Raw genomic sequence first — 14522 nt, forward strand, 5'->3', positions numbered from 1 at the left:
TATTCCGCTCCTTCCACCCACTATAGAAACATAATATATCAAACCATCTTTGTGCGAACATTTAGGAGAATGAAAGGTCGGCCTGTGCATCTCTGTCCTACCGCTAAAGTTATACCCCCCAAAAGTTTAGAGTCCTCGACGAAGTATACAGCTCTTTAAATAATTTTCCCAGGTTATTTGGAACCGTTGGGTGAGCGCGTTTAATATTTCACTTTTCTCTTTCTGTTTGAATGAGGTACGAAGTGCCCTTGTTGAACAGCTTGGTTGTTTTAAATATCATATTTACTAATAAATATGCTTAATTCCTAGCCCATGGCTTCAAAAAGCGCTCCCATGCATGTTGTTAGAATAAACCTGTTTCGTCAGGGCACCTGAAAAAAAAAAGCCTCCCTCCGGACTAGTTTGCGTTTGTATGCATGCGATTGGCAACATAACGGGCTTATTTACATTAAATACGCCACAAGGTTACAGTGAGATGAACGTCATTTTATCACTGATTACTTCTCTTAAGCACTAGAGCTGTGACTGATGCTCAGGACGCGCAGACTACACCGATTTACCCTGGAGTTTTTTTGGGGGAAGAAAAATACTTTAAATAGTTAACTGAAAAGGTAAGGACATGTACTTTTACAACATTAAATGTGTTCAGTTGTTATGTGTTCACTGCATGGTCCCGGACTACATGTATCAAAGCCTATTATACACGGTGTCAACGTAACAAGAATGACAAAGTCAATGGGTTCTGAGGAGAATAGACAGATTTTAATAAGAGTGTTTACCGGAGCTCAAGGTCAGAAACAAGCTGCGAGGTTGGGAATCCTTTTTTTTTTTACCGCAACACGGGGGAAATGTAGCCTACGATTAGAGATTATTATTATTTACGGTGTTATTTTATCTTCTGTTACGCTCTTAGCTCCAGCAATGCCGAATGCCGCAAGACCTATATCTAGTTGCTGTGAATAACGCGGCGGACGACAATGGACTGCTTTTTTGACGGTACAATGCATTTCACCTACCAGATAGGGAGAGTCCAAGCTCAAAGATGGAAATATGTTGTGATGCTGAGTGATTAGTATCAATGAACACGTTTGGCCTAGGAAAAAAAACAGACCGAATGAAATTAAACGCAATTTTTTACTCAGGATACGTGCGGAACAGTAAGATAGATAATTCTGCATTGGACAATCGTAACAGGTCCGAAGCGCACTTTTCCCCCTTCAGCGAAAGAAAATGATCCAGTCAATCATATGGACATGCCTCATTATTCAATGAACACAATCTCTCACCAAGGCATCGTTTACAGACAGGAGTTTCTTCGCGCTACTCCAAATTTAAAGGTAAGAAGTGCGAAGCTTACGCATGGGTTTAGGGGGTTCGGAATGGTAACTCGAAGACGTTTCGCTTTTGAAAGTCAGTTAGAACAAATTTTATATTTATTGTATCATCTCAATGGGGCCTGTTTCTCTACGTGATCAAAAAATACAGTATAATTAAATATCCATAGCGGTGACGTTAGCATGCGGGGTTGTCAGGGTGGAAAACATTTAGTCTACATAATGAAAGCATGGGAAGACATTGAACAGCGACTCAAAACCAACTATTCTCTTTTTTATTTCAATGATTTCATAATAGTCATATATAAAAGTTGTATATTCCAGACGTTTAAAATAGACACCGGAGTGTGCATAAACGTATTGGACACATGACATGCATAGCACAGGCGGATATTTGCGACTACTTTTAATGAAGTATAAACTGTTCCTCATACAATCTGCTTCGAAAACTTTCTCATCACATCCCTAGGGGTTTTGCTTAGAATTTCAGCTAACCTGAGTGCATATTGTTGGAGAAATAGGATCAAAGTTAGCCGCTGCATGCCATGTGTCAAAACTTGTGAGATGGAAGAGCCGGTGAGACCTGCCATTTTGTGCTGTGATCGACCTCTTATGAATAGCAGCCATGCATTATGCTTTGAGGAACGTTATGATGGCATTCAACAACTGAGGGGTAAATGTCATATCACGCTTTAAAACATTTTATGTAGACAACACACATATCACTGGAGAAATTCAGATTTGAACGACTGATTCAAACGCAGTTGCTTGGGTAAATGTATTCACATTTGTAAAAGTTATACCTATTCGGAAACGAATAAAAAAGGGACCCATGACAAATAATTGTATGAAAAGAACGAGGTCGAGTCTAGCGGGTAGCGTATGCCATAACCGTCATAGCTATAGAGAAATGCACGTAGCCTAATTTAAATGTTCCAAAATATAAATGATATCTTTAAAGTGCATATAGATTGTTGGTGTGGGTTTAGATGTTTCGTTCTTGCGCTGCGAATCTCAAATCTGTCCGGGTAAATATATTCCCAGACATTCTGATAACCCCAACATGTTAAATGTGCCTTAGTATTATGTATCATTTCGTGGAATAAAAAACAGGCTACGGTTGCACTGCCAGTGCTTCAAACTCTCCCCGGTAGGACTTGTCTGCAGGTGTCCCTCATCCAACCGAGCATCCTTTCACCTTGAGTAGAAGGGAGCGATCCTCCCATGTAAATACAGATGAACCAGGTTTGAGATTAACCCAGCTCGAAGGCAGCAATTTAAAACAGTAGCCTAGGCTACAATGGCCGAGAAGACACATGACCCCCTTAACCGTAACATAAGCGTTACACAATGTCCATCACATTGTTTTACTTTTTTTGTATCTTCCGCAAAGTTGAGTTTGCGATAAATGTTTATTCCTTAGATTCATTGTCAAAGGAAATGAACAAATGGGATGCACAGTCCGAGTAAACCACTGTCATTGTTTAATGGTATTTGCCAGGCGGATATTATGTCTGTAACAGTGTCTGGGCGTGAACCTTTTTTTGTGTCAGTTCTTTTTATTTTCTTATTGAGATGAAATAGCGATGGACAACAGTCACACTGGAGTGCACTAATTACAGATCGGGGCCCTACAGTAGCCTCCATGCAATTACCGATAGTTAGGAGAATGCCAATGAATTGTGAGAGGTGTTATGAGGGAAGAGAAAGTGTGACTTTACTAACTGGCATGTAGTTGCAGCTCCTGTGTGTGTTGTCCTGGAGATACTTGAATGGTAGTTGACTGTCTACTACAAAATGTATTTTATTATTACATTATTATTACTATTATTATTATAATCATCATAATGAATTGTGCAAGGATTCCATGAATGTTATGACAAGCCATCACGTTTCACATAGTTCAAACAATTGCTTTCACAGATTCAACATGTTGGTCATGTGTATGCTCTATTGTGAATGTGGTGTTATATTCCTAATCCCATTTTTAAATCTCAATGTTTTGTTCTTATTGAAATCACGTTCCTAAGCATCACAGGTGCTGTGTTTCAACTCGTTCGCCAACCTGGTCAGTGGTCAGCATTGCAACGTATCCTATTTGACCTGTGTCTGTTGTTCCGTGGGCCATGACAAGCTACGGCGACGCACATCTTTAGGGAGAGAGAGAGAGAGAGAGGAGGATGAGAAGATGAGAGAGAACATGGCATGGGGCATGGCATCAGTGCTCCTCTCCGGACCTGTCAATCTGCAGCCAGTCAACTGTAGCCCGGAGCAGGAGAGCAGTCAGAGACGTGATCAAACAACCATCCCACTCTTAAATGATTCTCGGCTCCTTTAATTGGTCGAAATTGTCTTCCAGATGTACGGCAGTAGCCAGGGTCTCTTGTGGGACGGTATGGCAGGCGAGGCCTGGCGATTAGGTATTAATTGATATGTGCAGTGGAGCCCCCATCCCCTTTGGCTCCAAAGGCTAAGGCCTTTACCCCTGTGGCTGTGTGCACCCCCCCCCCCCCACCCCCCAGTCTAGTTTGGCAGGCAGGAGGGGCTGTTTCAGGAGCGGGCTGGAAGGCAAGCTGGGGGCATAACACATAACAAATAGGCTAGGCTGTGATGAGCCTTGTAGTATGGTGACCTTGATTTAGAAGGTTCACGTTGGAGAGATGATGGTTAATAGGCCCTATGTCTTCTGACACATATCATGAAGCCCTGTGTTTGAACACACGAGTGCTACAGAGACGAGATGTTCACGTCTCATGCTTGTGAATTTAGGTCCCGTTTTTACGTCTGTAGGCTGTGGCTCTCCACACTTCTCTTGTCACGTGTGTCATACAGCATATATTGTTTTACAGGTGTGTGTGTGTATGGATATGAGAGCGACAAGGATGTGAAAGTGCAACGTTTGTTTGCGGATAGTAATCATAGACGTCGGTGTGATGTAAGAATAAGGACTGGGCCGACAGATGAGGTGATGACGGATGAGCTTGACTCAATTGCCTCATGCCAGGGTGCCACCAGAAGGAGCGTCTGTCTGTCTGGAAAGAGGGAATGAGGGAGAGGGAGAGCGAGAGGTTTGCAGTGCTAGAGCTCAAAGGAAGAGTTAGGCCTCTGACTAAAAAGAAAGTTAGGCTGGTAAAAGGAGGAGCATCAACTTGAAGTGTATGTGTGACAGTAAACAGCTCGAATTTGTAGATATATTCACAGACATTTTCTCTTTCTTTGTCTTTGTCTCTCTCTCTCTCTCTCTCTCTCTCTCTCTCTCTCTCTCTCTCTCTCTCTTTCTCTTCCCGGAGGTTTTGGGATAGATCTATATGGATCGTGGACCTGGGGATCTAGATGTTTACGCTCAATAATAGAATGTGTTAAGTTGGACTAGTTTACCCAGCCTTGGGAAAGATGAGCAGCTTGTGCTTCGGTCTTGGACTTTGTCTAAATGATCTATCTAATCACACATGTCCACAGTAGCCTTTCAACTGTGATGTTGATCAAAAATTCAAAATACTATATTAGAATACGTCCTGAAATGTCCCCTTTCTATACAGTACCTCAGTCAACAGCCAGTTTTGCAACATTAAAGCCTATTTTTTGAAGTTTATTAGCATTTGGATTTATAAACGTGCTGCACATTGTGTCAAGACTGTTTCCTTTTGATCTGCAAAGGAGCACAACATTACAGCCATGTCATTTTTGCCGACAGCAGCTTAACACAAACAGGCAACCGCCCATCAATCACGGGTTCTGAAGCATGGCATTGTGTTATTTAGCATTCTCCCCGGCATGCCTAAAAGAGTGGTAAATATCTGCAGTGCTGCTGGGGGTTGAATTCAAAACTGGGGGGTTTGGGTGGGGGGGGGGGGGGGGGGGGCAGTTACTGAAGGAAATCTGTAGTATGAGATCTCTCCAGCTCTATGTGGGTTACAATGATGTTTGTACTCTGATTCGGTATAGGTTGTGGCCTGCTGGTCGCTAGTTAGTGCATTTTGGGTCTATGTAGAGGGGTACCCTGGTAAAGATGGCTTGTTGCAGAGAAGTAAGAGGACCCTGCACCTTTAATTATGATCAAGAGGTTTTCTCCAAAGGACAGAGGCGTAGCAGTTATGTTGCCTCGTAAATCTGCCCCCGATGCCGTATATTGTGTTGAACTATTACTGTACACTATTATACTGCATATTCAGCTGCCTCTTCAGGACCTGATTTGCATAATTGGATCTTTAATGAAACTTGCCTTGTGGAACAAAAAAAAAATTAAAAAAGAGGAGAGAAAAAAAACACGATAGGCAAACCCCTGTGAATATTTGTTGGGAGAAGTTCTACTTGGTTTTTTAGAAGAAGGGGGGGCTTTGGAAAGAGAGTGACCTGCGCACCGCACACGTCAGTGGCTGTGCTACAAATAGGATGAGAAGTGCCCCTGAATGCTGTACATTCCCAGCCAGGTCTCGCGGGTTATTACTACAATAGCTGGATTTCTTTAGCCTGGGGGATTTTAGGTTCTATGTCTACACTCATTTCGTGTACTTGTTACACAGGGAAGATGGGTCTTTTGTAGAGGAGCTGCGCCGCTCGGCTGTCGGGAATTCCTCTGTCGCAAATATTTTGACAATTCCTAATCAGGAGCAGTCAGATATTAGGAGTGCTGAGTGTCTTTGCTTTCTGGGGGCTGTGAGAGTTTCAAAGCCAGGTCCTTTTTTTCTTCTGCTCTCTTGCATATGTGTGAGAATCACTGTGTTTCACTGTCTCTGTGTGGTTTTTCGTGTGTTTGTTGATGTGCGTGATACACTATAGGAGACATATAGTGAGAATGTTTTCAACATGTTTATATTCTGTGTGTGTGTGTGTGTGTGTGTGTGCGTGTGTGTGTGCGTGTGTGTGCGCGCATGTGCGCTATTCAGTGTGTTCTTGTCTGTTCTCCAACTTGTTTGTGGGTTAAGAGGGTATTATGTTTAATTGGTTAATTCAACTTCCAGAGTCATTTTTCCTGGACTTCAACAAGGTGAAGGTTCAAAAGCTACTGGTGCCACTTTCAAATAAACGTGAGAGTCATATATAATGACATGTTATTTGTGTCCTGCGTTTGAAGGGCCTATCGTTTAAAAGTGAATGGAGGGGGGGGGGGGGGGCGGGGTGCAGTCTTTTTAACAGCACAGCAGAAGAGGAGCTATTCAGCAGCACTATAGCATGAGTGGTTTGTATCCTGGAGGGGAAGAGTTGTGAATCAGCCACCAATGTTCAGGACGTATAACAACCCAATGGTGACTAGGTGTCATCATGCGATGGGGGCCAAAACGCTCCCTCTACTCCAGAGACATAAGAGTGGATCGTGTGTCAAAGCAGTTTACAGGTTGCCTTCAGAGTCATGCGAGAGAGAGAGAGAGAGAGAGGGAGACAGAAAGAGAAAATATCTGTGAATATATCTAAAAATTCTAGCTATTTACCGTCACATGGAGAGAGAGAGAGAGAGAGAGACAGAAAGAGAAAATATCTGTGAATATATCAAAAAATTCTAGCTATTTTCTGTCACATGGAGAGAGAGAGATAGAGAGAGAGAGAGAGAGAGAGAGAGAGAGAGAGAGAGAGAGAGAGAGAGAGAGAGAGAGAGTATCTGCAAATTCTAGCTAGAGAGAGAGGTGGAGGACAAAAAAATAGGCTCAAGTGCATCAGCTAGCATTGAGCTGCCATTTACCCACAGTGTGCAGAAGACCCCCCCCCCACCACCATCTTTCTCTCTTTCCCTCCCCATCTCTCTCTCTTTATCTCTCTCCTCCTCTGCTGCCAGTGTGCTCATGGGGGACTTTCAGGCTGGTGCAGTTTGTTCTCCCAGGTGGACCTGTATTGTATTAGACCCTCAGCACCCCCCCCCCCCCCCCCCCCCAGACCCCCCTCCCGTGTAATTCCTTGAGGAGATGCCTGGGCCTGAGTTTCTGTATTGTCTCCCTGCCCCCCCGTGGACCGGTCGCTCCCGCTGTTGAATCTCTCGGTAATGATGTCACAGCGATAGTGGAGGGGAGCAAATGTCTCCTGATTCCACCATTTAACGGCTGGCTGAATTGGCTGATAATGATAGCATTGGCGTCTCCAGACTCGGAGACGGATCAGGCCCTGTGAATTAGTGGCTCCTAACCTGAGAGAGTGAGAGAGTGAGAAAGAGAGAGAGGAGGAGGGAGAGTGAAAGGAGAGAGAGAAGAGATGGACTGAGAGAGTGAAGATGAGAGAGAGAGAGAGAGGGCATACAGAGAGGGAGACAGAGAGAGAGAGAGAGAGAGAGAGCAAGAGAGGGAAAAAAGAGAGTGAGACTGAGGAGGGGATGATGTACTTAGCCATGTCTCTGGACTGCTTTTGAACAAGCTTCCTGGAGATCTCCATGGCAGTGTTGATAAATGTGGCTTGATAACAAGTCAGTCAAATGTCGGCCTGTCTGCACACCTCTATTAGGCTAGGGGACATTTGTAATAATGGCCAGTTGGAGTCAAACAGAGAGGTATAATGTAAGCTCGCACAAAATATACTGTAACTCCCAATCAAACTTCAATGTGAAGGCCTGCTGTATTTTTGGTCTATCATTTCAAATCGTTGTCTTGGAATAAGCCGCTGATTTATCAGTTGCACTCTACGGAGGCGTATTTGAGGAGCGTGAGGGAATACGGTTGCAAGGTAGCTCTTTATTTGCGGATTACACTTTATTAACACAGATTCATTCGATGCCGTGTTATATGCCGTCTGCCTTTTTACAACGCTTAAAACTGAGAGCGTTAGTCTGCATTTTAAAAACACACGTTTCCCCCTGAGATGCACTAATACCATATTATGGTTTTCCATTTATGCTAAAGTAAATATGTAGGCCTAAAGGTAAATTAGCATATTCCCGGCTTTGAACACATGCTCTTTTGTGAAGGCTGGTGCTCGCTGGCCACATCTTCTGGTCAGCAGTGCCACAAGAGGGAGCAGGATGGCTTTTTTCCCCCTTCTTCTCGCAAGTATTGAATATACGTTTATTTGTATATTTATGACATGCTCTGCTTGTCCAAAAGCTGGGAGGTACTCCTTCCCCCCCAGAAAATGTGTGCTGCGAGTGTCACCAAAGAAGGGCTCTTTTAGAAGGCTCTGGGAACGTCTCTCATTCCACGAAGGAGGCCTTACATTTTTTTTAAAAAAGAGACAAGGTTTTCTGTCCTATGACTGCTGGACTTAAATTTGGTCCTATGACTGCTCGCGCACGCACGCACACCCACCCATCCAACCGCACACACGCACACGCACACGCACACACACACACACACACACACACACACACACACACACACACACACACACACACACACACACACACACACACACACACACAATCAGTAGTTCCCAACTGGTGTTTAAAAACAGGAGAACAGGCGATGTGTGGGGAGAGCTGTCAGTCCTGTGTGAACCACTTTAAAAACTGCAGCTCAAGGTGTGAGCTAAATAGTCTTTACTTTGGGGAATTTGCCTTTATTTATCTGCGTTATTACCGAGGTGAATATAAAAGGGCTTTTGGAGAGAATTCCCCTGGCACGTAGCTTCTTTTATACCCCTTTTAAGTGTTAAGATGTGTTCGTACCCCTGCCGCAGCCAACCCTTAACAGATCTCCCGCAATTTCTGATGATTTCCCTAAATCAGCCTTTTTTTCCCCTCCTCCCGTCTTTTTGTTTTCTTCTTCTTCTTTTTTCTTTTTGATCGCGAGGCGTTGTTTTCTCCTCTCCCTTCGCTGTTTCATCTCTTTGTTATGTCGTTCACACCAATCGTTGTAATGGGGAGAAAGCTAAGTGGAAGTGCTGGGCCAGAGTCTTGTAGACTTTCTCCTGTTTTCGTAAGTAGGACTGTCAGTGTGGGCAACACTATCCTCGCTCCACTCACAGGCCCATCCTCCACTGGAGTTTGTGATAAACAAAGGACTTTGTCAAAAATTTGCTCCACAAGAGAAACCAAGTTGTTTTGGAAGAAATATCCATGTCCATGGTTACAGAACACAATGGCGGGCTTAGAGAGTGAGTGGGAAAGAGTTCACCCTTGAGGTTAGTCATCCGCTCGCTATGGGCCTCTAAAAAGAGTGGCCCAGCGACCATGGTTCCAAAGTTGAACGGAGCAACTTTCATTTTTGAGTTGAAGCTCAGCTCACACTGACCTGCTCTCTGCACAAGGGGCCTCACAACCGGTCCCTTCATGCGTTAGCCTCTCTGTGGGCAGGTGGTTTCCGACAATTCTTTGTGTTGTCTTTCTAATGATTGGGTTGTACCCACAGACCTCCAATGGCCTGGCGTGAGGACCAATCACAAGTTTCTACAGTTCTTCACGCTGTCTTCCCCATCTAGCCACCTCATCATCTGGGACATTAAGCTAATGATGACCACACAGATGATGTGCTTGTTAGAGTGGTGAACTTGCCTGGTGTTGATAGTTAAAGGCTTTCCATGTGGGGGGGGGGGGGGGGATCATCATTAGTGCAATGAAATATCTCCTCTGTTTAAATTTGCATGATGATGGTTCTGTGACCAGTCATCGTTAGATCAACCAGGCACAGCCTAGGTTGTAGAGAAGATTCATGTGTTATTCCCCAACCCCGCCGTCTTGGGAGGTCTCTTGTTAAAACACTAACTTCAGCAACCCCCCCCCCCTCAGTGTCGATCATGACTTTCTGGACCCATCCGTTTCAGCGCCGTCGGATTGGGAACGTTTTCTGGAGATTTGGGTGGAGTTATTTCTCTCTCTTTCTCTCGCTCACTTTTCTCTGATTGCTGTAGCCTCGGGGCTCTCCAGCACACACTAGATCCCTGTGATTATATTAATGGCCTCCCGCTCTGAGGCGGAGGCAAAGGACCCACAGGATAATGGGCGTCAGCGTGGAGCGGCGGGTAGGGAGATGGATCTCTGACCACCGGGTCGTAGGTTGAAAGGCTCAGGTGAGGGAAGCTGCTCTTGGTCCCCTTGGGGCGGGGTGCTTAACAGGGAACGTGTTAGTGAGTGGATGCCCAGACTAGCTGGAGTATGGCAACATGGGGAATCACATGTATGAAATCTGGAATGAACCGTAACAGTACAATTACTGTACTGTAGCTAGGTAATAGCAGACGTTGGCTATCATTTTCAGAGCCGGCTGATTATAAGGTGCTTCGGTAATGTGGATCGGTGTTAGTCATTCTGCGTTCATGATAGCGACACAGTGGGATTTCATTTTGTCTGTGTGGTTTCCAATTGTATGTATCTTTAGCAGTCGGTATGAGGACAGAACCCAAAGTGTTGTGCACACTGTTGGAATGTGTGTATATGTTTGTGTGATACGCTGAAGCTTGTGCGTGCTTTGTAGCTATAGTACAATGCCTGAGGAACTTTGATATGGGTCATGTAGCTGTAGCATCCGTACTGTAGCCCCCGGGCCCTGGATCGTGTCCGGTGGGAGTCCTTCTCCTACTGGGGAGCACGTTTGATCCAGGCAAGGCCGGTGCTAGCATGGAGCCGAGAGGGGTCAGGCCCGTCCACACTCTCTTTTTCATCCAATTTCCCCGGCTGCAGGCGGCGTCGCTCTCCACGCTTTTGTTGTCAGAGGTAATCTGTGAAGGGATCTTAATTATGGAGGTTCGGCCTGTTTTTTTTCTTCTTTTCTTTCTCACACGCTTTTAATCAAACAGCGTAGTTAGTTAGTAATGAGGATGAGGGAGGAACGGTGCATCTGCTTACCCATGCTGCCGGGTGTCAGGAAAGAGGAATAGGAAGCGTAAAGAGAGGAGCATACCATTGTATTTATTATACCTTCACACTGTATTTATTTAGGACACGTCAACAAAGCAGCACGTTTGTGATGGATTGCCTTCCCAAAGAGTTGTCTCGTTTAATTCTCCAGAGAATTTGAACGCGTAACTATTTCGAAACCAGCCCAAGAGTCAGAAGACCTTAACAGTCATAAAATGTTACCATTATTATATTCCAGAACCTGAACACAGTAAACATGACTTCAACCATACAACATCACCATTCATGTAGATGGAAAAGCAATGAAATGACTGACTGATTTAATGAATAAAGGGCTAAGTTGAAAAGACAAGAGGGAGGGGGTGGTGTGGGAGGATTGGGGGGGGGGGGGGGGTAGATGGAATCCATTACACATAAACACCCTTAGCATTGATGGGATGATCCAGAGGGATTAGATTGGAAATCCTGATGGACGCTGAAAAGGTGACCGCATGGAGGGAGGGCTGCATAATGAGCCCAATGACAGATGCTAGAGAGTGGAGAACCCCCCCCCCCCCCCAAGGTCAAACGGGGAGTCACATCCAGGTCACGGGAGGTCAGAGGACAGCAGCCATAGTTAGAGCACAGCGCACTGGAGGCTCAATGTTAACCGCTCAACAAAATCCCGATTGACTGACAGACAGACTTCCGCAGACGTCTCCCTGTGTTTTCAGTGCACATTTTCTACAGCTATGTCTGTTTGTAGTAAACTAACATTTGTGTGAATTAACCTTCATATGGATGTGACTAAGACAGTCTTTCGAGACTGTTACTACTCTGAACCTATAGGATTTCCGTAAGGAAGAGTTCACCACCTGGGGGACTTTGAGGATCTAAACTCTAAACCGTGTATCGTGGTGGATCCCTTGTGTGACCAGTACCGGAGTAGGACTTGAGGGATTGAGGAAGGTCTGGTTTCCAGAGTTAGGCCTGGCTAATTTAGACAGGGTCACTATGCCAGGGACTGGGGTTAAACGGTGTGACTGTGGAGGTCAACAGTAATTAGCTTCCATATGACCCGCTGTGTGTGTGTGTGCGTGTGTGTGTGTGTGTGTGTGTGCGCGTGCGTGTTAGACAGAGAGAGAGAGAGAGAGAGAGAGAGAGAGAGAGAGAGAGAAGGGTGGAGGCTGTGTGTGGGTATGTGTTTGTTGAAGAGTTTCAGGAGCGTGTTTGCGTGTGAACGAAGGGGACAATTGCAGATGGCATCAGTTCTCTGTAGCTCTCTCTTATGATTGTGTGTCTGTGTCTCTTAAAGTCTTTCCAGTTCACCTCCGTCTATGGCCAACTCACATCTTGTCCTTATATTATTAAAGGTGGCCTCCGTGCTTAAGTAAGACCAACAGATGGCTGTTTTCCTAAATCATGCTTAGAAGATGATTCTAGAAATCACCACCCACTATACCGCTTCGGTTACAGTAGCTTACATTCTTGCCGGCCTGTTTATCATGATGTCCTTGCGTGGGTTAAAACCGTCCCTGCCCTCTGTGTGTTCGTTATTATTAAGACAAGACACTGATGGCAACATACAGTCAAATTGAACAACATTCGAAAAAATATGTGGTTAACTGATACAAAAATACAGCAAGTTCTTTCTTTGCTACCTCCTGTACGTGTAAGCCTCCCTCCCCTCTCTTACGTGTGCTCTTGTGCTTGGCTGAAAGTTGCTCATAACAGGATGTTAAATATATAGCAGTAAGAGAGGGAGGGATAAGGGGGGAGATTACGTCTGTGTGGTTCCACTATTCCTTGATGTATACACAATGTCAGGCAGCCATTGTCTCCTGGGTAAAGAATGATAGTTCAAATACCTACCATCTCTCCCCTGGTGCTCCAAATGCTTGGCTTTGAAGTTTTTATAATCCATCTGTCATCTTCGAGCAGGGAGGGCACATGTTCTGTACTGCTCAATTACAGCATTTTCTTTTGCCAGCTACAACGAGACAGGAAGCAAATAATATGGGCGACCCAAAAGGGAGAGGAGAGGGAGAGGAATCGCTCGAAAATTCCGCATTCCCGGCGTTCTCACGCACTTGATTGTGTCCCTCTCTCTCATAACAGGAGAACAAAGCATGTTTGTTGTGGGTGGAAAGCCTTAAAATGCTTCCTACTGTTACAATCATGAAGGATTTGATTGAATGCTTATTGTTTCAAGGACAGCGATTTCACAACTTTTTTTTTGGGAGGGGGGGAATCAAACTGTCACTATATCCCACTTAAGAGCACTAAACTTACCGCTTTGTAATCAAATTGTATTTGATATTAAGAGTCATCTGCTACAAGAAATAAATGTGAGAGAATGTGCATTTTGATGACGCCTTGTTCATTTCTTGCACACAGAATAGTATTTGTTGTCAGTTTGATGTACATTCTAATGAAGTTTTTGGCAGTGCATGGTGCTGAAGTCATCTTTAATTGGAGAATACTGTGTTGCAGTGCTTTACAGCTACAATGAGGAGCCTAGAACTTCCGATACCCTCTCTTCAACTGAAAACTAACAACAGCAGCAGTTGCAAATTAGACCTCAGAAATGTTTCTTCTTTGGGAGAAAGAGGCTTTTCATAATTTTACCTTTAACACACAACACTGTTAGATCTCTCGGTCTTATTTCATATTTTCTCTGAAAAGCCACAAAGAAGTCTCAAAGAAGATGAAAGATTGTGTTGCGAAACTAAAAAGGACCTTTTACATTCTTTTGTTGCCTTTGAAACTTCAATATTTTTCCTGTAATTGTGTCATACTACGTTATGTATCTTCATTTATGGAGGAATAATACATTGGGCCTTTCTTCTTAAATAAAAGCAGCACACATTTGCTTGTGGAGCCCCTCCTGGTTGCCTGCTCCTCGCAAAAATAATACTCGTCCTAATGACTTCCACATATTTTAAAATCTCCCTTTTGAAATTGGTCTTGGCAGATTATTTGCAGGTACTTGAGTTGCATCTGTCTGCAATTTTGCAATGTGGAAGACTTTAATGCAGCACTCGGTGAGAGCCGGGGCTATTTTGATCCCAGAGTAACACAGTCTGTCATTACAATTGCCTAGGTCCTACACTGACCGGGTCTATCTCACCCAAGCTGGGCGAATAACAAGACATCGGAGGGGTCAAGGTCAAGATCTCCGTGGGTCAGGTTTAGTGTGCCCTTCCTTTAGTGAAGCCCCACTGTCTGCCCTGATAACTGGTCAGTCCCCTTGCGGTGACACGGCCCTCTCCAATGAGATGGGTCCTTTATAAAAGAAGTGATTAGGAAACCAACGCTGAACTCATTGTGACTTCAGTCCCTATTGTTTCTACCATGTGGCGAGCAGCTGACCGGCTTAAGACTTAAAAAAAAACATTTTGTTCTTTTTTTCTTTTCTTTTTTTCCCTTTAAACTGTAATAACTTGCCCTAGTGTCCCGCCCAGGATATCAGGACACAACCAAGGCCGCCAAACTGTGAT

General features: G+C 44.5%; 1 protein-coding gene across 12 annotated transcripts in view; it reads left to right on the forward strand.

Moving 5' to 3' along the window:
- The first annotated feature begins 209 nt into the window (after positions 1-209).
- Positions 210-14522, forward strand: part of znf536 (zinc finger protein 536) — a 189252-nt gene continuing 174939 nt past the window's right edge. For 5 of the 12 annotated variants that reach the window (XR_008759248.1, XM_055920940.1, XM_055920954.1 and 2 more), the window contains exon 1: positions 710-1337. The gene's annotated coding sequence lies outside the window, so the exon portion shown is untranslated. Of the gene's footprint in view, positions 612-709; positions 1338-14522 lie in introns of those variants that run through there. The other 7 variants (XM_055920943.1, XM_055920946.1, XM_055920952.1 and 4 more) reach the window with 5 other exon arrangements.

Source organism: Salvelinus fontinalis, chromosome 4, assembly GCF_029448725.1.
Source record: "Salvelinus fontinalis isolate EN_2023a chromosome 4, ASM2944872v1, whole genome shotgun sequence".
Taxonomy (NCBI): Eukaryota; Metazoa; Chordata; class Actinopteri; order Salmoniformes; family Salmonidae; genus Salvelinus; species Salvelinus fontinalis.